The following is a 7,651-nucleotide window of genomic DNA, read 5'->3' as shown; positions in this document are numbered from 1 at the left end:
AAGATCTGCTGGAGAAGGGATAGGCTACCCACTCTAGTACTCTTGGGCTTCCCTTGTGGCTCAGCTGGTAGAGAATCTGCTTGCAATGTGGGGGACCTGGGTTCAATCCCTGGGTTGGGAAGATCTCCTGGAGAAGGGAAAGGCTACCCACTCCAGTATTTTGGCCTGGAGAATTCCATGGACCATACAGTCCATCAGGGCACAAAGAGTCAGACACGACTGAGCAACTTTCATTTCACCACACTTTATTGCTGTACAGTTGCTTTGCAATATTGTGTTAGTCTCTACTGTATGGCAAAGTGAATCATCTATATGTATACTAATTTTCCCTCCTTTGGGGATTTCCTTCCCATTTAGCTCCCCACAGAGCACTGAGTGGAGTTCCCTGAGCTATACCCTGAGGTTCTCATTAGTTACCTGTCTTATACATAGTGCGTCCCCGGAGGCTCACTGGTAAAGAACACGCTTGCCAGCGCAGCAGACGTGGGTTCAGCCCTTGGGTACAGAAGATCCCCTGGAGAAGGAAATGGCAACCCACTCCAGTATTCTTGCCTGGAAAAACCCATGGAGAGAGGAGCCTGGAGCCTCAAAGAGTCAGACATGACTGAACAACTAAATAACAACAGCAATATCGCTTCTATTGGTTCCAAATGATACAGAAAAAGTTCAGACATGCTGTAGATTATCTCTTTATTAAAGTTCTGTAGCCCTCCTTCTTTCTTTAAAAAAGGAGGGCCTTGTATTTTTCTTCATAGACAAATGGATATAATCTGCCTGAGACTGTAACTTGCCTGCCCTACCCCTCCCCTAAAAGCACATGAATTACACTCTCATTTCAGGGGAAGTCCTGTGTCACCTTCTTCAAAGTGCTAACTCCACCTAGGTACTGTCACCCCTCTCAATTTCCTTGGTCGTTGATTCAAAAGTTACTTTAATCTTGTGTCTTCATTCTTTCCTTTTCTATGATTCCATTCTTTCTGTCTGTATGATGCTAGCCATACATCCTTAAAAGGCTTTTCATCCTTAAAAGGCTTACCCAAACTTGCCTTGCGCTCAAACTACCATCTGTTCTTCTTTTCCTACTCTGATACACTATATAAGCCAGGACTGTAATTATTTTCCACTACTTTAGCTTCCTCTACTTTTTAACTCATTTCGATTTAATTTTCCTTCATTTTGAAATCAACCTTAATCACTGCCTCCTGTACAATGTCACAAACCTCTGTCCATAGTTGTTCAGGCACTCTGTCTATCAGATCTATTCCCTTTAATCTGTTTGTCACTTCCACTGTATAACTGTAAGGGATTTGATTTAGGTCAAACCTGAATGGTCTAGTGGTTTTCCCTACTTTCTTCAATTTAAGTCTGAATTTTGCAATAAGGAGCTCATGATCTGAGCCACTATCAGCTCCCAGTCTTATTTTTGCTGACTGTATGTAGCTTCTCCATCTTTGGCTACAAAGAATATAATCAATCTGATTTCAGTATTGACCATCTGGTGATGTCCTTGTGTAGAGTCGTCTCTTGTCTTGTTGGAAGAGTTTGTTTGCTATGACCAGTGTGCATTCTCTTGGCAAAATTCTGTTAGCCTTTGCCCTGCTTCATTTTGTACTCCAAGGACAAATTTGCCTGTTACTCCAGGTACCTCTTTGCTTCCTACTTTTCCATTCTTTTCCCCTATGGTGAAAAGGATATCTTTACTGGGTGTTCGTTCTAGAAGGTCTTGTAGATCTTCACAGAACCGCTCAACCTCAGCTTCTTCAGCATTACTGGTTGAGGCATAGACTTGGAATACTGTGCTATTGAATGGTTTGCCTTGGAAATAAACAAAGATCATTCTGCTGTTTTTGAGATTGCATCCAAGTACTGCATTTTGGACCCTTTCATTGACTATGAGGGCTACTCCATTTCTTCTAAGGCATTCCTACCCACAGTAGAAGATATAATGTTCATCTGAATTACATTCACCCATTTCAGTCCATTTTAGTTCACTGATTTTAAAATGTTGGTGTTTACTCTTACCATCTCCTGTTTGACCACTTCCAATTTACCTTGATTCATTAGACTTACTTGTAGCTCAAATGGTAAAGAATCTGCCTGACATGCAGGAGACCAGGGTTTGATCCTGGGGTTGGGAAGTTCCTCTGGAGAAGGGAATGGCAATTCAATCCACTATTCTTGCCTGGAGAATTCCATGTACAGAGAAGCCTGGTGGGCTACAGTCCATGGGGTCACAAAGAGTCAACTGGGTGACTAAAGTACACGTGCACGGGGACCTAACATTCCAGGTTCCTACACAATATTGCTCTTTATGGCATCGGGCTTTACTTCCATCATTAATCACATCCATAACTGGGTGTTGTTTTTACTTTGGCTCTGTGTCTTCATTCCTTCTGGAGTTATTTCTCCACTCTTCTCCAGTAGTATATTGGGCACCTACCGACCTGGGGAGTTCATCTTTCATTGTCATATCTTTTTGCCTATTCATACTGTTCATGGGGTTCTCAAGGTAAGAATACTGAAGTGGTTTGCCATTCCCTTCTCCAGTGGACCACATTTTGTCAGAACTCTCCACCATGACCCGTCCAAATTGGGTGGCCCTATAGGCCATGGCTCATAGTTTCATTGAGGTAGACAAGGCTGCGGTCCCTGTGATCAGTTTGATTAGTTTCTGTGATTGTGGTTTTCATTCTGTCTGCCCTCTGATGGATGAGGATAAGAGGCTTATGGAAGCTTCCTGATGGGAGAGACTGACTGTGGGGGAAAGGGTCTTGTTCTGATGGGCGGGGCCATGCTCAGTAAATCTTAAATCCAGTTTTCTGTTAATGGGTTGGGCTGTGTTCTTTCCCTGTTGTGTGACCTGAGACCAAACTATGGTGGCAGTAATGATGATAGTGGATACAAGTTGTAATGATGAAAACAGACACTTCACAGACACTTAAGTTGTGTCTGTATCATGGCTTTGAATAAAGCTACAATGAGCATGATAAGGTAAATGTTTCTTCAAGACAGTGATATCATTTCTTTTGGATATATGTCCACAAGTAGAAATAATAGTTCAGTTTTAAAATTTTTGAGGAGTGTACATACTGTTTTCCATAATAACTGTGTCTATTAATATTTCCACTAACAGTATACAAGGGTTTTCTTTTTTCCAACCCTCACCAACACCTATTATCTCTTTTTGTGTAGTTAATGTTAATAATATGAGTTCAGAAAGAAGACTCAGAGGAATGAAGGGTCAAAGTCACACACAAAAGTGATATAGAAAAGATGACTATGAAAACATGTTATGATGAGTAAATTAAAATGAAGAGGCTGAAAAAAAAATGAAGTAATTTCCCACCTCTGTAGAATGACTCATGCGAATTGAGAACATGCAATGACCTTACTCAAAGAACAGAAGCTTTTTCCTCAGAAATGCCAGGTTGATTCGATCATTTAGCAGACATTTATTAAGAATCTTCTGTGTGCTAGGCACTATTTGGTGTGCTCAGTGAACATAATAAAAGTCTATGATCTCCTATAACATATTCTAATAAACAGTAAACAACAAGCATGATAATAAATTAGTAAACTGTGATGTGTTAGAAGATGTAAAGTGTTATGGGTAAAGAAAGCAGAAGATCTGTGTTGTGTTCAATACAGTGGTCAGAGCAGACTCACTGGAGGAGGTGAGGTTTGAACAAAGACTTGAAGGAAGGAAGTTAATGAGACACGCTGTTGTTAAGATGTGTGTTCAAACCCTTGTAAGCTGCCCAGGCTTTAAACCTATTCAATAGAGCTTTGCCCTTGGAAATGAGCAGACCCAAGTTCAGGGATTTATTCCTTTATCTCCATGTGCAGTCATGTAGTTCAAACCATTTAGACTCTATGACTTTCAATTTTCTAATTTGTAAAATAAATTTTGCAATATTAATACAGTATTAGTACAGGAAAATCAAAAAAGCATCACAGTTATTTTTTTTTTAATTTTAGAACAGATTTAGATTTTAGAGAAAAGTTGCAAAGACAGTACAGAGTTCCCATATATTCTATATTCAGTTCCCCTATTATTAACATCTTACATTAATGTGGTATATTAGTTACAACTAACCAATACTTTGGCCCCCTGATGCGAAGAACTGACTAATTTGAAAAGATCCTGATGCAGGGAATGATTGAAGGTGGGAGGAGAAGGGGACAACAGAGGACGAGATGGTTGGAAGGCATCACTGACTCAATGGACATGAGTGTAAGCTCCAGGAGTTCGTGATGGACAGGGAAGCCTGGCGTACTACAGTCCATGTGGTCGCAAAGACATGACTAAGTAACTGAACTGAACTGATGCATTGAGTCAATTCCTTGGCAGGTTGATAAGAAGTCCAGGGTCCCGGAGGAGGAGACAGGGGTCTGGAATTCTCAAGGAGGAGGAAATGACAAACTTTTTTTTTTCCCTACATTCCTTAGTGAGAATTTATACAATAATGCATCCTGCTTGAGGACAAGTTTCTGCTTCCTGAAAACCTTCTCACTAATCCTGTTATCTTAAAATGTATATTGTGGGAGTGAGTCTAGTAAGATCTTTACAACCTTGAGATATTCTTTTGATTTATTGTAATAAGCAATTAAAAAGTATATAATTTCTTTGCTAAGACTAGGGATTGGGGCACTCTCCATCCACCTTCTGATGTCTATGTCAGAAGCTTTCTCTGCCCCTTTTTATATTTTAATAAAACTCTGCTACACAAAAGCTCTTGAGTGATCAAGCCTGGTCCCTGGTCCCAAAGCTAAATCTTCAGAGATCACAAATCCAACACCATTCCCTGTAAACTATCAGTATTAACCTAACTCCTTTATTCAATTTCCTTTGTTTTTTACACAGCGTCCTTTTTCTGCCACAGGATCCCAGCTAGGTTATCACATTCCATTTATTCTCATGTCCTCTGAGGCTCTTCCTGATTGTGACAGTTTTTAGGATTTTTCTTGCCTTTGTGACCTGGACAGTTTTGAAGAGCAATGTTCAGATACTTTGAAGAATGTCCCTCCACTGGGAATCACCTGATGTTTTAGACTGTGGTTATGAATTTTGGGGAAGAAGATCACCAAGGCAAAGTGCTTCATCACATCACGTCAAAGGTACATAATATCAATATAACTTATGAACTGTTACTGTAAACCTTGAGGCAGTACCTGTCAGGTTTCTCAAAAAGCTTTGTGTTTAAAAGTGGATTCTCTTTAAAGTGGCAAACTAAAATCTGGACCCATGTCACTTGATGGTACTTGTTGAGTCTATTGCCTAGGCCAGAAAGTCTATATTAATTAAACATACATTGCAGAATCTATCTTGTGCTCAATTGTCTACAAAGCAACAGATCTCTATTGTAAAAGAAAGTAATTGCTGAGTTATTTTCCCTATGATAAATCTTGTGAACAAAACAAGAGTTTCACCATGTACTTCCTTGTTACTATATATAAGCCTTTGATCATATTTTTGATCATATTTTCCTTTAATTCTATTTTAACCCAAGGGATGAAAAGCAGGTCTCTAAAAGACTTGCAACATGTCAAATGTATGTGTTGCTTTGGAATGTAATTTTACTTCTGTGCTCAGCTTCTACTTGGGAATTGGAAATATACTTCCCAGTGACAAGAGCATATATCAACTGAGGCAGCAAGTTGGTTATGAGACCCTAGGATGTATTTCAGAAAATGAAAAGCAAACCAATCATAGAGAAGGACAGGCAGGACTTGCAGGCTAACCAAAGCCTTCATCTCTTTCTAATTTTGCTTTCATGAATCCCACAGAGTAAATTATATTGTTCAGGGTGAAATGAGACCCTGTATGTTCACTCCATTCTTCTTTTTATATGTTTCAAAAGATGCCAGACCCAGAGCAAGCCCACATTTTAGAGCCACACTGTCAATACCAGTGACAAAGATGTTTGCCTTAGGCATTGCTATTTTCTTTTTTAAAGAAATTCATTTAAATCAAAATCAGCCTTGAGAGGGCACAGAGTGGCAGCTTGGGGCAGTTCATCACAGGGCATTTGGCTCATGATTTTGATCTGCAAAAGTGCAGCAAGCGGCTGATGTAGCCATGGCTATACTGTGGGAGGTCAGCTCTCCCTCCAGGGAGAAATCTGATTTTTGTCCAGAAAAGTCCATTTGTCTTTGGATTGTCCTCTTCTGCTTCTGGTGCCCAGGGTTCTTTTCACCCTACACTCCCCTTTTATTCCAGAACTTTGATTCATGATATGTAAAACCTAAAGAGTTACACAATTTGATGTAACTTTGAAAAGTAAAACATATTCTATATTGAAAGAGATACATTTCTCATCAAAGAAATCCTGATGTTGAACTGCATCTCTTAAATCTGTTTTAATATTTTAGTTCTATATTTAGCCACCCTTTCCCATAACTTAGAGTCAACATCATTGTAAGCTCTGGTTATCACATACATATTGGTTAGAAAGAAGGAAAAATGAGTAATTAATGATTGGAGAAAAATATTTTCCTTTAATACGTCTTTTTAAAATAGTACAAGGGGTGCCTTTTAATACAATGAAAGTTTAAATATGCTTTTATTTTATTTTCTATTGGAGTATAGTTGATTAACAATATTGTGTTACTTTCAATCATACAGGAAAGTGATTCAATTATACATATACATGCTTATCTCTTCTTTTGCAATTCTTTTCCCTTTTACGTTATTACAGAATATTGAGCAGAGTTTCCTGTGCTATACTGTAGGTCCTTGTTGTTTATCTACTTTAAATACAGTAGTGTGGGGTTCACATGTACATATACTTTCATGTATTAATATAACTCCCTCTGTCCATTCCCAATCTTTCCAAATCCATGTTCTTTATGCCCACATTATTTAATTCATTAATTCCTATATCTCTCTCCCTATGATACTTCATTTATTTTATTTATTTAACCTCTCTAAAATATCCTTTCTTAAGTAAGGGATAAAATTTCACATAAATTATTAAGATTCCCCAGGAACAAGTAGTTGAATTAGTTTGTCAGCAAACAGCCATAGTATTGATATATTGGGAGTGAAATCCTAAGAACATGTAGGTGTGTGTTGTTCTTACAGATGACTAACAACAAAGTCAATCTGACATGTGTTTAACAATATTTTTATTAATGTATTGCATGATAATTAAACATAAATGAGAATAGTTAATAATACTTAATCTAATGTCTATATTTACTATTTCTCACACTGAACCATACCGGTGTCCAGCCCCGGTAGGATCCAGGGATTCCCTCAGGAGGACGGCGTCGGTGAACACATAGATAAAGAGACGGGGAAAGAATTTTGCAGTTAAGAAAATAGAGGAGAGAAAAGAGGCTGATATTCCTTGGTTTATGCAAAAAGCCAATAAAGCCCCAGCACGGGACTTGCTCTGTTCACGTAGGCCGCAGGCGCCCTCTCGAATCGCAAAAGGTGCCCCACCTTCTCAAGTGGGTCTTAGAAGCCCAGGCAGGAAAGTGAACACAGAGAGCCCCTGCGCTCCATAGAATCAGCCTGAGTAGGAAAAGGAAAGAGAAAGAACGACATGGGGAGACCAAGCTTCGGTGAGCAAGGCCCGCATTTTATTTTCCAAAGTGGTTTTTATACCTTAAGTTGTGCATAGAGGATAATGGGGGAAGGGGTATA

Source organism: Bison bison, unplaced genomic scaffold (genome assembly GCF_000754665.1).
Source record: "Bison bison bison isolate TAMUID 2011002044 unplaced genomic scaffold, Bison_UMD1.0 scf7180017864177, whole genome shotgun sequence".
Classification (NCBI taxonomy): Eukaryota; Metazoa; Chordata; class Mammalia; order Artiodactyla; family Bovidae; genus Bison; species Bison bison.
This window is presented reverse-complemented; position numbering follows the sequence as displayed.